Consider the following 17,065-nt stretch of genomic DNA (forward strand, 5'->3'; position numbering starts at 1 on the left):
TATTACAAACAACGATCACCTCCCATCTTGGTCATCGCAACGCAATACCCAGGTTAAAAAAGCACAGAACTTCTACAAAGGAGCAATAAAATAAACTACATTAAAAAAAGACAAGTAAATCTACCTTGTACCTTGAAATGAAACTAAATTTAAACTAAAATGAAACAAAAAACATTTGACAAAAAATAGCAAGAGATGCATTTTGCACTATAAGTGGTCGTGATGGATGTACGTTGATGCAAAGTAAGCAGGACATTTAGATTACAGCATCAAAAAAGACTTAAGTGTTGACAAGTATTAATCATCCATTGTTTTAACTGGTTACTTAAAGATCTATACGTGTGCATGACGCTATCCCCACAAGAAAAACAGCAATAAGCTGCAAAATGATTCTCGTTTGGAGGCTGAAAAGCTGCAGGAAACAGCAATGAAGCCCTAAAAAACAGTTTTTTTGTTGTCTTTTGGTAGTTGTCTCGCTTGTGTTGTGCACCATCCTCCGTCATTTTTACCTCTCGGTGACAAAGTCAGATTAATGTTACTTTAGGAACGTTGCTATGATACATCTGAAACATGCAAGCGTAACATATTCATGGTTTGCAGAGAGACAAGCTGCTCTCACAAGCGTCCGTGTCATAACCAGACGGATAACAATCAGTAACAACTGACTGATTAGAGCAAAATAACAACTTCTCCCTGAACAGGACGCCGCTAAAATAAACATGATGTCAGACTGGATGATGAAGTAAAAACAACTGGCAACATCAGCCTGCAAAAATATAATGTATAGAATTAATAAGTGATAAATGTTTTAAGAGCGTGGTATCATATCAGCCTTTAGTCCAGACTGTGAGAAGCTCTTCTGGATGAGATTATGTCTGACAGATAACTAAATGTCTCCACATTAAAAATGTATATGTTGAATGCAGCCCTCCTTCATTATTGATACCAAAAGACACAGTTAAGGATCATGCACCAAAAAAGCTGCTGAGAGCCTCCTTTGCAGAAGGATTTGGCGAAGGAAGTGTTGCTGCAGTGCGAAGAGAAAAGGGGACGTAGAATAATTATGAGTCGAGTTTTTGTTTTATTTTCAGTGACGGTCGGTGCAGATTATGATCGCAGAATTAACTTAATCCCCCGTCATAAACCTCCACAGACAGGGACAGAAATTTTTTCATCGACACAGGCTGATCATGAGGCAACGGGCCCCCGGGCACAGACATGCAAAGGGCCCCACCACCTCCTCTTATAGGAGCGAGACACACAGACTTTGTGATGGTTTTCTGCCTTTTGTATTTGTTATGCATCTTTTCTGTGTCTCTTTGTGATCATTTTTTGTCTTTTTCTGGTCAGTTGAATCTTTTCCTGGTTTGTATACTGTATCTTTATTTGACATTTTGCAAAAGAATGGCAGCCACTTTGGGCCCTTTTTTCCCAAATTATTTCTTGCAACATGTGAAACGGTTCTGTCCAAGTTGTTATGTGAACGTGATTTTGAAGGTTTAAATACTTGCGAAAGCAGCACAAGAAAAGTGATGTCGATCCAGGTTTAAGGGGTTTAAGGGTTAAACGTAAATCATTTAAGTCTGTCAGTGACAAAATTTAAAGAAAAAAATGGATGAGACACTTTCTGCAATCAGTGCACAGAAAACAAACTTTCTGAAGTGTGTACTCACAGTAAATACTGTTTCAACAGTCCCAGAGAAACATAAACATGTAAATACATAACCTGTTCAGTCTATTCAAGAGCAGCATACATGTCATCTGTGTCCTCGGGTAAATGACGCCCCTGTCCAACACTTGGCCAAAAAAGAAATATATATATATAAATATATGTATATTATGCCTACCGGCAGATAATTGCTGGCAGTAAAGCTCAGCGCGATCAGAGTTAAGAGTCACGTCACGTTTGCTCAGCAAATTGTTACGATTTAAGGACTTAATAAACTGTGTTTCTGAAATATTAACAGGCGAATTTTCAGACAGTAAAGACAAATTTATTGCGGCTTGAAATGAAACCTGTAAATCAGTTTCAGATCCATGACTGAGGCTCTTGTTATTGCCAATAAAACAATACAGATGAACATTTCACCTGCTGTCATTCACAGCTTGTCGGAGCCTTGCAGGCATGCCGGGCTTTTAATATTCGTTTGTTTTTATTAAAGCAACATGGAAGATAATGTGCACGCATAGTTCAAACTTTGAATTAATAAAGGGAGGCGTCCTGTTCTGGAGTCCAGTCACGTCCTGCGTGAACGGCGTGCAGCTCGACTCAAACTGTTTTGATGAGAGTTGAAATGAACTCTGCTTTAATGATGTGAGCGTTTCAGTTAAGATTTGCAATCAGCTAAATGGCTCAATTTAGAACAACTGAAATAAACCAAATAATTAATTTGGAAACGTTGGGAAAAGCGCTGAAAGATTAATTCTGATGGTGGCGAAGAAGTAAATGATTCATCTGAGCAGAAGTGGAAGGAGCTTAATGTTGAATGGAAGCAAGTGATTCATTCAGAGGAGTCAGTTTGAGATGAGTCTGAGCCAGTTTCATCCTGAAGTTAAAAATAGACTTTCTGTGGTTGAAGAAGATCACACTCACACATGCACGGCGGCTCGCATGCATGTCGGTGCTGTCGCCATGCACGTGCTCACACACATGCAGATATACCCCAAAAAAATAAATAAATTGGGGGATGCAGAGGCCTCAAAACACGACAATTATATTTTCTGGATTTTCCCCTCAAAAATAATATGAAATAGAAAAAACTCGCTTACACACACACAGACGGTGTCACACTCTCTGTCACCAGCTCTCTTTTTTGTTCTTTCACTTGCTGACACACAAATACACACACACATGTTCTCTGACACAATCCCACTCCCTCACACACACACACACACACACACACACACACACACACACACACACACACACACACACACACACACACACACACACAGAGACACACACACTCTCGCGCTCTGGCTCATGAATTAAAGAGCAGAGCTGGTCCAGGGGGAAGAAATTATTCAGGCAGATCTGCTCTCTGACAGAGGAGTGGGAGGGAGGGAGAGAGGGAGGGAGCAGAAGAAGGAGGGAGGAAGAGGAGGAGAAGATGGGAGGGAAAAAAAGAGGAGAGAGAAAAGAGAGGGGAAGAGAAGAAAAAGCCTGTTAATAAGGAATGCATTGATTTGACATAGAGAGGCGATCAAACCCCCAATGGCACGCTCTGTGTGCGTGTGTGTGTGTGTGTGTGCGTGTGTGTGTGTGTGGTTTAGCTCAATTGCGTATCTCTCCCAGCTCTGTGTGTGTTTGTGTGTATGAGAATGTGCACTTCTTCATTGATTGTGTGAGTGTAATGGATGTGGGAATGTGTGTATCAATTTCTTTTCTGTGTAGTGTGTACCTGAGTGTGTGTGTGTGTGTGTGTGTGTGTGTGTGTGTGTGTGTGTGTGTGTGTGTGTGCCACTTTCATGTTACTGAATGACAAGCTTCTCTTTCAGTCTGTGCACCATCACATGTTGCAGTAAAACAGGTGATAAAAGGCGTTTTCTGTCACCCTGATGAGGTGAAAATTAAAGGCAGGCTGATAAAACCTGCTCAGCATCCGTGTCACCGCAGCAGGTGTTCGTTTATTAAAGATAACTCCAAACTCTGCGATTAATTTCGGTCAACTGGAAGGACGGAGCGTAGAGCTCTTTACCTAAATTGACCATATTGAAAACTGACGAAAACACAATATAAACAACATACAACATAACAAAAATTTAAAAAAAGATCCTGATCTGAGGGGGACCTGAGACCTGATCCAAAATATGGTCAACCCAAACCAGGGGTGGAAAGTAACTAAGTAAATTTACTCAACTGTACTGCATTTAAACCCTTGAAAGCGTAGAAAATTTGCACTTTTTTGGAAGCTTTTATTTTCCATTTTCACAAAAAGAAACATTTCCTGACAGTCAGTCTATATAGAATTTTAGCAATAATTATAAAAATCGTATCAAAAATGAATAAATAAATTCTAATAATAATTTAAGGGAGAAAAAATAAATACATACATTATAAATAAATAAATACATTTGCACATGTTCTTTCAAAAATATTGGAAAAAAGCAACCAGCAGCTTAAGAAGAAATAACCCCAAAATTTGCAAGAAATTATTCATTAAAAAGTACATGAAAATTACAAGAAAGAAATAGCAAAAAAGTTCAAAAACAAAAACAACCAAAGAAATTAGTGCTTAAAGATAATTATGATTTTGTAACAATTTTAAATTTAAAAGGATGATAATTATAAATATTGTCTTCTGTAAAACAAATCTCTAGCTTGACCAAAGCAATTTCTTTCTTTTTTTAACTGAAAAAAAAAAATGTACTCAGTATATAACAATTTTGAGTTGCTATGAGTATTTTTTTAAATATGTTTTTGTATTTTTAAATAAAAAGTGTTTAGTTGAGTGTCCTGGTGGTGTGAAACAGCGCCCCTCTGGACTCTAACGGCAGACGCATGTTAGTCAGCCTGTGCGGTGACAGGCGGTACTGCACCCTGCTCAACGTCCAGGTGGAGTCTACCTGAAGGAGGCCAGGTGCTGTGCTTAATGAGCGTTACCGTGGATATTATCAAACTATCGGGACTTTAACGGACATTACGGGGTGAACTTCGATGTCAAAACAAAAACGGGACCGAGTTAACGCGGTAGTTTGAATTAAAAACGAACCGAAACAGGAAAATTGGCAGTTTTTTAAGCCTTGCTATTTTCAGTTGTCTCGTTTTAGCTAGCAGCCATGGAGGACAGACATGAGGACTTTGTCAACACACGTAAGAGACAAGTGGACATACACCAGTTTGACATCATGAAGGGAAAAAGACACTTCTTCAGCGTCAGAAAACGTGAGTCAGAGACTCCCTGTCCACCTGTCTGTCCACTCCTCTTATTTTCTTGCTGGTCTCGTTTTGTCTTTTCAAACATCCCGCCGTGGGTGTGTGTCTTTAACTGCTGGCTGGTTCCCAAATTTGCTATTTTGTGGTTGCCGTCACCTGTTGCCTGTGTGATTTGTGAATAATAGTTTGTGCAGGTCTGCTGGCTGATTGTTTTAGGCTGTTGGCTGTAATGACAGGTTCATTTTGATGGTCTGAATAATTTAATACGATGATGCTGCAGGTCTTTGCTGGATATTTTTGCTTGGCAACCAAACAGATACGAGTGTGTAAGTCATGTATTTGATACATGCCGTGATAGTTTTTGTAAACAGAAACTTTTAAAGTCTCATTTGTAGCTTAATATTTATTTATGACAGGATTAGTGTGGTGGTAGCAGGCTGGTTTTGTACCTGAAGATTCAATCATCACTGAAGTTGTTATCTAAAATCAGACTTTTACTTTACATGAGTATATAAAATAGCCATTTATCTTATCTATCTATATCCATCTATCCTGTTGACTGTGTGATTTGTGAATAACTGCAGTCTGGTTGATTGTTTTGAGCTGTTGGCTTTAATGACAGATTAACTTTGATAAATAATATAATACAATAATATTGCAGGTCTTCGCTGGATATTTCTGTATGGCGACCATACAGATAAAAGTGTGTAAGTCATGTATTTGATACATGCACTGATAGTTTTTCTTGTAAACATAAGCTTAACTAATAATAACTTAATCTTATTAGTATTCAGTGCATATTTTCATGACTCGATAAAATTACTGTTTATGTGGGTCCAACAACACAGTGCTGCATCTTTTCCTTAGTGGCTCAAGAGGCACCGTTCCCAAGTTAAACTCTCTGTTATCATATAAATAATTTATATAAACTTTATAGTTTCTCATCTTGGGATCAAGTAGCTTGTTAAAATAAAGTGGGAAAAATGTAGTGTCTGCATCTGTGTGAGATGATCAGACTTTATTTGTAAAGCACTTTTCATACAAGCAAAACTAACACAAAGTGATTTATACAATAAAACCAGAAATCCCCCCAAAACAACAACAATAACAAACAAACAAACAAGTACATGAGCACATGTGGATAAAAAAACAAGACTTTGTAATCAAATAAAGCACTAAAATAGTAATTAACACTGCAAACGGAGGAAACACTGCTGGATAAAACCGCTAGAAAAAAGATACAAACAAACAAACAGACAAACAAACAAATCAAGTAAAGTCAAGTCAGTTTTATTTATAAAACCCATTATCACAAATCACAATTTGCCTTAGAGGGCTTTACGACATATGACATCCCTCTGTCCTTTGACCTCACAAAAATGAAAATACTACTACTACAAGTAAATAAATAAATCTATAAATAAATCTATAGATAGTAGATAAAAGGTAATTGAAAGGATAACAGCACAAAGTGTAACGATATAAAAAAATATTAGAATGATATACCATTTACTAAAACAGACTAAAATATACAAATGCATAGTAAATAAATAAATATAGGTAAAGTTCAATTAAAAGCCAAACTAAAAGTCTTAAGTTTACTTTCAAAAATATTAACCCCCTCTGCTGCCCTCAGCTTCTCAAACTGGGACCATAAAAATAAAAATATGCCTCACTGTGACTTTTTGTTCTAACTTTTTTGACTTTTAAAAGGCCAGAGGACCTGAGAGTTCATAAGATCGATCTCATAGATAACTCAAACCAATATATATATTTAATCAACGTAAATATGAGCTCAGACTCTGTATCAGCACATACACAATAGCACAGGAATCAGATAAGTATAGGAGTTTAAGAAAAAAACAAAAGCTCGCTGTGGGCATCCCGTCCTTCATATTCTCCAGTGCTCTTTCAGGCTGTTCACACATGTGGAGTTCCCCACAGCTGCTGGTGGTTTCATGCACCACTCTGGTCTTTGTTGTCTACAAGGTGTTGAATGGTTTGTGGCAGGTGTTGACTCCTGTTTCCCCCCCGTGTGTTTTATCACAGACATGTTTTTACAAAGGTTAAATATGCACATCCACGCCCCGATCTGAATTTATTGACTGGATTTATGAAATGGCACAGCGTCTCTCGTCCCACTTTGTGTCTTTAGATCAACTGTTCGCTTCCTCACTCAGTTTTCTTGAACGACGCAGCTGCTAAAAGGCGTCTCACGGTTAAATTAAAAGCCCTCTCTGAAAGGACAGAACATTTACTAGATAATAAAGGCACTTATGTAACTTGCAAATGTGTTTCTCAACACACATTAATTTGTAAAATAATGTATTTTAATGCGCTCCTCCAGTGCAAAGAAGAGACACAGTGCCGTAAAACAGAAGCATTTTGAGATTTCTGTTAATGTTAATGTTTCAGGTGTAGGTGCAAAAATGCAAATGCTGCTAATTAAACAGCCACGAGGAGGGAAGCAGTCGCTTCCATGAGTGCCCAGCATGTAACTGCTGCAGCTGCTAATGACTGCTGAGCGATCACAGTCGCTCCTCCAGTGTGACAGCCGCGCTTGTCACAGCTAATCAGAGGTGCAACATAAAGAAAGAGATTGTCAAAATCTGATGCTGATATGAAGACACGGGAAACACTTGTCTTCAGAGGAGCTTCACGAGGACAAAACAAAAGTGCAAATTTTCCCGTCAAGTATTCCTGACTCTTGTGATATCTACTTTCAGATAAAGGAAAAAAAAATCTTGATAGAAAGTGAGTGAAAGCTAGAGATGGGAATTGATAACGCCAAACTGTGCAATCCATCAGAATTGTGTTTCTCTGAGCTTATCAATTGCTTGTATTGATACTGACATGTTTTTCTGATAACTGCACATTGCAAAACAATGATGCCAAACGGATATGTTTACGCTGCCGGACACAGATGCACGATAACTTCTGCACGTCGTCGGTATCACCAGGTAATGGCTCAAAAATGAAACATCAGCATTAGGGCTGCAACAACGAATTGATAAAATTGTTTATAATCGGTTATTAAATTTGTTTGCAACGAATAAAATTTTTGATTTGTTGTGTCGCGCGATTATTGCGTCACTTGCTTTGTCGTGGGACTGTTTATGTCACATGCAGAGAAGAAGTTTTACTAACTTATTTTTTTTGCAAAGCTGCTTATTGCCTTTTCCCTGTGTTGTTGTGAAAAAGAAATTAAACCAATTTTTCAGGTTTTTAAGGGTTAAAATAGCTTGTAAGTCATCTTAACGCAGCACAAGAAAACTAATGTCACTCCAGATTTCAATGGGTTAAAAAATAAAATCAATGAAAGCAGAAAACAATATTTACAGATAGTATTTTGTAAAGCTTGATTTTTGAAGAGTGTATTTTGTGTGCAGAGCGATACGAGTGTGTGTATTATTAAAGCGGGCCCCAAGGGTTAATCAGCCTGACTTGATGTGCTGAAAAAACCACGCCCACCGGAGGGGAAGACAGTCAGCACCTCAATATGCAACCATGAAGGGTTAAAAAATAAAATGCCTGTAGCTAAAAACATAGAAATGTTTGGCACTTTATATCTACCAGAGAGGAAAAGGTAATAAATAATATTGTCAGTCTGTCTCGCTGTCCCGTAGGCACGGGACGATATGAAAAAGTACTATTACTTTTTATACAATTATTGTGATTCATCCCCATTATTGTCAAAATATGCCTAAAAGTGTTAAAATGGCATCACTTCACTCTGTAGTTTGTTAGCAGACGAAGGTGACGACGCGGCACGAGCGAGGGATTACTTTTCTCTCCAGTGTGGGCGGAGAGCAGCTCTGTCTCTGCGGAGGGACACATTTTCACTCAGAGACAGAGTTTCCTGTCATTTCTAAGTCACACTACATTACTGTGCTTATGCCATGGCAACAAAGAAAACAAGGCAGTTAGAGCTGAAATCCTGATCATTTTTCCATTTAACCCAGGGTGAAGTCCATTTTGAGGTGTCTTGTCGTGTCCTTTTAATGGACACCTGTCAGCCAATGCGAGAGCAGTAATTTTCCCCGCTGTACACACGACACCATCAGTGCATGTTGTTATTTTGGTCATATTGATCGATGCACTATTTTTCAGACACAAAGTCAAATGATCTCTGCACAAATACTTGCATCAGTTTACCAAACAGTAAGTACCAACGAGAGATTATTTTCATTTTTGACAGATTAGTTTAGTTTATTTAATTTTTTACACAATTAAAAGCTGCATAAAATCCAGCTGAATTAAAAAAAAACTAACAAAAAAGTGTCAGGAGAGGTTAAGAAGCCAGAGACTTATACAAAAAAAACAACAAACTAAAACAAAATAAATAAACAAAAACTCCCCAAATTAACATTTTACAGATAAATACAACAAAAGATAAATGACAACAAAGAGCAAAAATCCAGTAAACATAAATCCAGTAAAAACCAAGAAGTACATAGAACACAATATACACAAAATAGGATAAATATATACATCCATAAATAATAACACTAAATTAAATGTAATGATAATTTCTATCATTAGATAACTAATAAAAACTAATTAATAACTAATCTGTCAATTATTTCCTGATTAATTGATTAATCAATGTCAAAAAAACAGAAAAATGCTCATCAAAATGTCTCATGGTGCTTTAAAATATTTGTTTTTTTAACAACCACTCAAGAACTTTTTTAAACGAACAGTTAAAAGGCAATGAGTAACTTGGCAAGAAATGTCCATAAATATGAAGAAAAGAGTAAAAGATAACGAGACATTTAGCTGTGGGGACATTAGCAGAAAATTATCCAAAAAAAGGGAAAAATGTCCAGAAAACTGTATTTAGAGTTCCTCTAATTATATAGTTAACATTATGTTACAGAAAGATTTCAGCACTTTTTAAGGCAGTTTTCTTCTTATTCATCTTTTGCTTTTCTTTCTTTTTTCATTCTGATTTTTATTTAATTTTCTTATAACTTTATGCTAATTTCTGAGCTTTCTTTATTAAGTTGCACATTGCCAATGATTTTGAAAGACATCAAGCAGATTTGCTCAGGTTACAAAGGGTTAACAGTGATATTAAACAAAGAAAAAGCAACATCACAATATGAGAAGCAGCATTTTCCTCTCATAAATGATGTAAACAGGTAAATAATTTTTTATAATTGCTGCCAGTAACAAATTTTCTGCTAATTAGGTAATTGACTAATCGTTTCAGCAGTTTCAATTAAAGAAATCATTTATGAAACAAAATAAAGAAGCTTACAGTGTTATGTTTGCATTTGAATCATTGATAAATAGGATGATAAAATTATTCCTGATTTAAGAGCAGAATGAAAGATGTGACAAATCACAGAATATTGAATTAAGTTATATTTTTGTCATCACTGATTGTGAATAATTGCATGAACTGCATGCATTCATGCTTTTATGATACTTAAAACAGTTGCACAAATTTAATTTTGGAAATCACGAACTGGTTAACCCTGTGACACCTGGAACAATGTCAGAATCGTTGTGCTGCATTTCGACGACTTTCACAAGCACTTAAACTGTAAAAAATGAGTAAATTACTTTAATTTCTATCAAAATGTCTTGCAATCAGCAAGTTGGCATAAAATTTAAAAAAATGTAAAAATGTGACAGGAAAATTAAGGAAAATTAGCTAAAATCAAAGAAAGAGAATCAAATAACTACAGAAAATATCAATGAAACTATACTTAATTAATTAGTATAATTATTATGATTATATTTTAAAAATTTTCTTACATAAGAATATATTCAATTATTTTATTATTTATATTATTTTTTATTTTAGATTTTTTTTAAGGTGATTTCCTGTTTTGTTGTTGTTTCTTTATTTTCTTTTTACTTTTTACTTACTTTTTACTAATTTCTTGCTCTTTGAGTGATGTGTTGCTCATTGCTTTTTTTTCCTCCATGTTTTGGGAAGAAACCAAGTAAATTTGCTATGGTTTAAAAGGGTTAAAGAACCTCACAGTGCCAAGTTTGTGATTTTTATGGTTGATAAAAAGGATGTTTATATAATTTCTGACTCTGAGCCTCGTTCCCAGTCACCAGCGGCAGTTTGTAACAGCAGCAGAAGTTTCACATAAAATCGATTTCTATTTGTTTCATCTTGTTCTTCCTCTGTTTTTTTTTTATTTTCCTGCAGGAACTCAAGGTTGGCATGTGATGGCTTTTTCTGTAGCTTTCAATATCAATATGTGCAGACGGGAAAACATTCTTCTTATAAAGTCTGACCCTGGGCAAAGAGAGAAACAATATTACATGAGTCCATCGCATTTGTGTGCAGTATGTCCGTGTATCATCCGTTCTTTCAGTTCTGACTGGCAAACTAAAAAACAAAAAGAACAAGTGAAAATTTTGTTTTTATGAAACCAAATATTGGAAAAAGACATGTGTTTTCTCATTGTTTGCTTGAAAAGATAAATCAAGTAAACAAGAAAACAAAACCAAAATAATTAGTCAATTTTTTGTTGTAACTTTTACGCACAATATAGAGCAGCCATAAACTGCAAGGTGAAACAAGTATCCATGGTAACGAAAGCAGCGCACACCCAAAAAGGTGACAGAGGGTGGCAGCGCGTCTTGTGTGTCTCATTAAAAGGACAGTTGTGTGTTTTTGAAGTGGGGCTGTATGAGACACTGATGTACAGTCTGTACAGCTGCTGGTCTGCGCGCTCCCGGTTTGCAGAAACACACGGGGCGCGCACCCCCCAGGGTTGGTATCAAAACGTGTTTTAAAAAAAGGCCTACCAAAAAATCACATCTATCATCAATATCTCATCAATATCTAAGTGGACGCTGTATTTAAAGTATTATTGCTTTACCGCGCCGTCACACAGCTTTTTCCTTTGGCACTACATTTTTCATCCGCCGCCGGTCAGCTGTTTGGGTCAGAAGTAACCAAATTTTAAGTTGAAAAGACTCAATATAGCGTCCACTGACACTGATAGCCTGCTCTATTTTAAGGTAGACATTTTTAAAGTCTCCGAATGTCCGCTCTGCTCTCATTCTCCGCCCGTGTCTCCACCTGTATCTCTGCCCTTGTCCTCGCCGGTGTCCTCGCTGGTGTCCCCACTGGTGTCCCCCGACGGTGTCCCCGCCTGTGTCCCCGCTGGTGTCTGCTCTCATTCTCTGCCAGTGTCTCCACCTGTATCTCCGCCGGTGTCCCCGCCGGTGTCCTCGCCGGTGTCCCCGCCGGTGTCGTCCCCGCCGGTTTCCCCGCTGGTGTCCCCGCTGGTGTCTGCCCTTATTCTCTGCTGGTGTCTCCACCTGTATCTATGCCGGTGTCCCCGCCGGTGTCCCCGCCGGTTTTCCTGCCAGTGTCCGCTCTCATTCTCTCCCCATGTCTCCGCTGTTGTCTCCGAATGTCCGCTCCGGTGTCATTCTCCGCCATTGTCTCCACTGTCCACCGGTCTCTGAATCTCAGAAAAACAGTTTTTTTTTAGTTTGTCATGCAGACTTGTGTAGGTAAAACTGAATGAACGGATGATCCAGGGACCGTATTAGAAGTGCTGTTTTTTTCTGTTTTAAAATAAAAGTAAGTGACTGTGGGTCCCCAGAGCAGCTGATACAGCCGCTGATTATTCCCACACTCCTGCCTGAGGTAGACACAACATTAAACCCATTACATTGTTTTTTCTAATCTTCTTTTTTCCCCTGTAAAACTGGACAGCTCCCACAGTTTTTATATCTAGAGCTGATGTGCAGGATCAATAACTGCACCTATCACTATTGTAATGATCGCTATTGGCAGAAGTAAAGCCTGCCAAAATCCATTTTCAGTTGTTCGCTCTGACCCACAGGGCTCCTAAAAAAAACGCTTTATTGTGCTCTGTTTCAACAGCACGTCTGTTTCTCCCTCCACTGTGGAGATAAACAGCAGCCTGTAGTTTCAATGAAACATCCACGCTCGCCGCACGCATCACTGAGCAGGACGAGCAGAGCACTTTGGGTTAAAAACAGCAACATTTTGCAGGTGAACAATTCCTCGAAGAGCTGCTGCTGTTTCAAACCTGCATTTGATTACAGTCAGGGTCTGTCTGCGTTTTCAGGTGGAGGAAAGAGGAGCGCTTTGAGGAGAGACGGTACAGGTGCTGTACGTTTCTTCGGCTCTTAAAGCCTCTATAAATTGTTATTTTGGTAAAGTTTGGCGTTTCTCTTACCCAGACGTCTCTGTGCCACTTTTGCTGCATCATGTGATTTCGGAGGGTTGTAGTTTCCGAGTTGGGAAGTCGTTCTTCCGATTTTGTTGTGTTCATGTGCTTTTAGGTTGTAAAGTGGGAGCAACATGGAAGCAACAAAGACGCTGGGTTGCATTTTAGATAACTAGATAAATCTTCATTTTGAACATGGCAAATAAAATAAGAAAACAAATAAAAACAAAAACAACAATACAGATACATACATCAACGCACATCTTCAGTTAAACAAACATAAGTATTTCATGTCCGAAAAGGAGTAGGAGGAAGTAAATACTTTTACAATTAAATCCAACCCCCTTTTTTTCCAATTTTATATACTTACACATATATACATACATATATATGTACATATATTCATATACACGTACACATACATACACATATACATATATATACAAACCTACATACATAGAAACATTAATAAATAAGAGGTTGCTGCTACCAGTTTATTTATAATTTTATATATTATTTTATGAATATATTTTAAATGTCATATTTTTTAATATATTTTTGCATTTAATCTAGGTCATTGTACATGGACAGCAGTTAACATTAATACCATATTACATTTTACATGTGATCAAAAATTGATTTTTAATTCGTGAATTATTAAAAAATTTTCTTATCATTCACTTTTGCCCGACCTATTTATGCATTTATTAATGTTAGTATACTTGCCCGGCATAATTTTTAGTTTGTTTGTTTGTTTGTTGTTTGCTTGCTACAGTTAATAGATGCAGATACTAAAATGTGCAGCTACTAAAAGTAAACGAGAGCTACTAGGAACAAATTAATGAAATAAATCATTTTTACCATCAACTGTTGACACTGTTTTCATGCTTTCCACCATTTTTGCTGCTCCGAAACGTCACGCAAACGTCCCAACTTGGCAACTTTGGTATCATCGAAATTCCCTAATTTCCCACTCATAATTATGACTTTGGGGGTCGTTTATGTGCTTGTAACTCATAAATACGATATTTCTGAGGAGCCCGTGAAGGCAGAATTTGTCTACTAAAACTCTTTAACATATTTGACTTCATACTTATGTAATATTACAATATTTGTAATTATAACTTACTTTGTAACACAGCAAATTTCCCCACTGTGGGACTAATAAAGGATTGTCTTGTCTTGTCTTGTCTTGTCTTGTCTTGTCTTGTCTTGTCTTGTCGGTGGCTGCAATTTTCTTACCATCTGTGCTTATATTTTGTGCAAGACAAAATCCTGTTTTTGAGCCATTTGATTCATACAGTAGCTTATGTCGGTTTTTGTGGACTTAATCACACTTTAAAGTGTTACTTTTAAATTTAGAAAAATTACAAAATGTTGACTTGATTCTGGGTCACTGTTGTTTGATGACACAGAGAAGACAGCAGTCAGCAGACTCTGACTGCGTATTTACTGAAGCTTTCAGATACTTGTGAGTTTTACAGGCAGCCAGTGTTTCCGCTGACCCTCACTGATTTATCTGCCAAAGACAAATTTTACAGCCATTTTCCTCTTGACGGGCTGTAAGTTTGAACCTCGCCTGTAACCGAGAGTGTAATTAACGTGTCTGGTTTATATTGAGGAAGATAAAAATAATGTCAGTTGCTCTTGTGGTGTATAAAGGGACATTCAGATAACAAAGCAGTGTTCAGCAAGAAGTTGAGGGACAGTTCACCCTAATATCAAAAATATATATTTTCCCTCTTACCTGTAGTGCTATTTATCAGTTTTGGTGTGAGTTGCAGAGTGTTGGAGGCACAAATTATTCTAGTTATTAGCATTTATCAAATAACAACCAAGACTAAAAAGTGTTTGTCATAATAATAATAATAATAATAATAATGATCAGGGCAGAATAAAAGATAAGTAAAAAGATAAATTAGAAGCTAAAATTAAAAGAAAAAATAAAGAAATTAAAAGGTAAGTTAAAAGACAAATTAAAATATTTATGGCAAACACATGACAAACGACAAAAAGGGCCCTGTTTTATCTTCCTTGCTCTCAAACTTGCAGCAAACTATGTAATACATCATTTTAGATTATCCCACATCATCTAACAACACAATTTTTATCCCAACTCATCGAATATCAATGCTTGGTAAGTAACATTCATGTCAATGAATGGCGTGTCAATTAATGCCAGTTGAATGAATTGTGAATTTTCAGAATACACTTAGTTTTTTTACAGAAAACGTACAGTTTCTGCTTGTTAGATGCGTACAGTCCTTTTCAAAATAAACTTACGTTGGTAAATAGGGCTGCCCTTTCACTTTGAAAATTGGGGATTCAAATAATCTGTCAGAGATCCCTCAGTCTAATGAGATTGCCTCAAGTCCAGCAATATTTATTTATTTTTGTTACTAGCGTGCCATGCAGTGTACCTTTGGGGACATTTTGGTCCCCAGATTTTGCTCCTCACACTGTCAGGTTGAAACGCTGCCGATAATGACACAATATAAGGAGCACAAAGGTGGATGGGCCCAAAAAGCGAACTTTCATAGAGGAGTGCAGTGTTGGCTTTGCATTTGAATGTTATGTTTTTTGGGTTTTTTTTGCTGACACGTGCCAATATTTAGTTTGTTGACGTCCCATTGTTGGTCACCATGTGCTTTTGTTGCCTAAACATAACCACATCTCACCATGTGTTTGTGTTGACATCACGGTAGCGCCATCCTGGAACGTCCACATCAGACGCAGAAGGATACCTAGAGCGTTATAAGCGGTGATGTGAGACGACAAGACAACGTGTTGATTGTTCAGCTTTGTATTAATGTTAAAATTCATTGAGAATTTTCTAAGTTTTCAAACTCTTACCAAAGAGGCATTCATATAAAACAGATGATTTCATGATTTCAGGGTGACACAGGGTGAGTAATTGATATTCAAATAGTCATTTTGGGGGTTGAAGTATTTCTTTAAGCAAGAAAAGTAAATGTAAGAAAATGCAGTCTGAAAGGTTGAGTATTTTTTACAGTAAAACCTACATATGTGCTTTGTACTACAGTATCTGAGACTGTTAACATTAATGCAGTCTGGAGAAGCTGTCTTTGCTTCGGTAGCTACATACATCTTCAGGAGAGGATTTTGGGGAGGAATCATGATAAATAGCGGGATTTCAATTCCCCGGCTTCTCTTTGGACGCCTCCTTACTTTTGTATGTATGGAGGTTTTGTCACAGCGGCTTATCTGAGAGCACCTTCGGGATCATAACCCCGCTGGGTTGTGTGAACACTTTTCTCGTATCGTGGCTTTGACTCTGAGCTCCGACTGCGAGCTTTTTTATCTCTGCACCAATTTCACAAATAATTCAAGAAGTTATACGACAGCAAAGTACATATAAACAAGTTCCAGGCTGCTCGCGTTTCTGTCCCCATCATCACCCATCTCATTACCTGCAGCATTATTCATCAATACTCCCACCTCGATACCCCACTCCCTCACCAGCAGCACACATATACCCCCACTGGGGAGGATGGCAGCCTCTGACAAGCCCCGAGTAAATGGGCACCTCGTCTTAGTGTGTGTGTATGTGTGTGTGTGTGTGTGTGTCTGTGTGTGTGTGTGACAAGTGCTGACAGTCCAGGAGCCTGGCCTCGTACAAGGTCAGCATCTGTGAGCTTCATCAGTGTGTGTGAGTGTGTGTGCCTGTGTGTGTGGGTACAAACAATATACCACCTGTGCCCCCCTGCCATGCCCGCACCCAGCAGATGCTCTGAAAGTCATACTCAGTCTTACACACACACACACACACACACGTGCACACACACGTGCACACAGACACACACAGAAACACGCACAGAAACACACCTAGTCATGAGTACCATGCAGAGTTATCAAAGTCAGCCGAGGTTAGTTGTAGTGTTATGAGTGTGATAAATATGATAAAATATGGACCATAAATTCAGCTCATATGGAGGGCGGACAGGACTAAAGGCTCTCTGACACACACACACACACACGCACACACACA

The 17,065-nt window shown here is 37.7% G+C and overlaps 1 long non-coding RNA gene across 1 annotated transcript in view; it reads left to right on the plus strand.

Moving 5' to 3' along the window:
* The first annotated feature begins 4,476 nt into the window (after positions 1-4,476).
* Positions 4,477-17,065, plus strand: part of LOC148187626 (uncharacterized) — a 151,152-nt gene continuing 138,563 nt past the window's right edge. The window contains exon 1 of the long non-coding RNA XR_015778433.1: positions 4,477-4,885. This is a non-coding gene — a long non-coding RNA (uncharacterized LOC148187626). The remainder of the gene's footprint in view (positions 4,886-17,065) is intronic.

This window comes from Plectropomus leopardus, chromosome 13, assembly GCF_026936395.1.
Source record: "Plectropomus leopardus strain MGB_pleo_1.0 chromosome 13, ASM2693639v1, whole genome shotgun sequence".
In the NCBI taxonomy this organism is placed as follows: Eukaryota; Metazoa; Chordata; class Actinopteri; order Perciformes; family Serranidae; genus Plectropomus; species Plectropomus leopardus.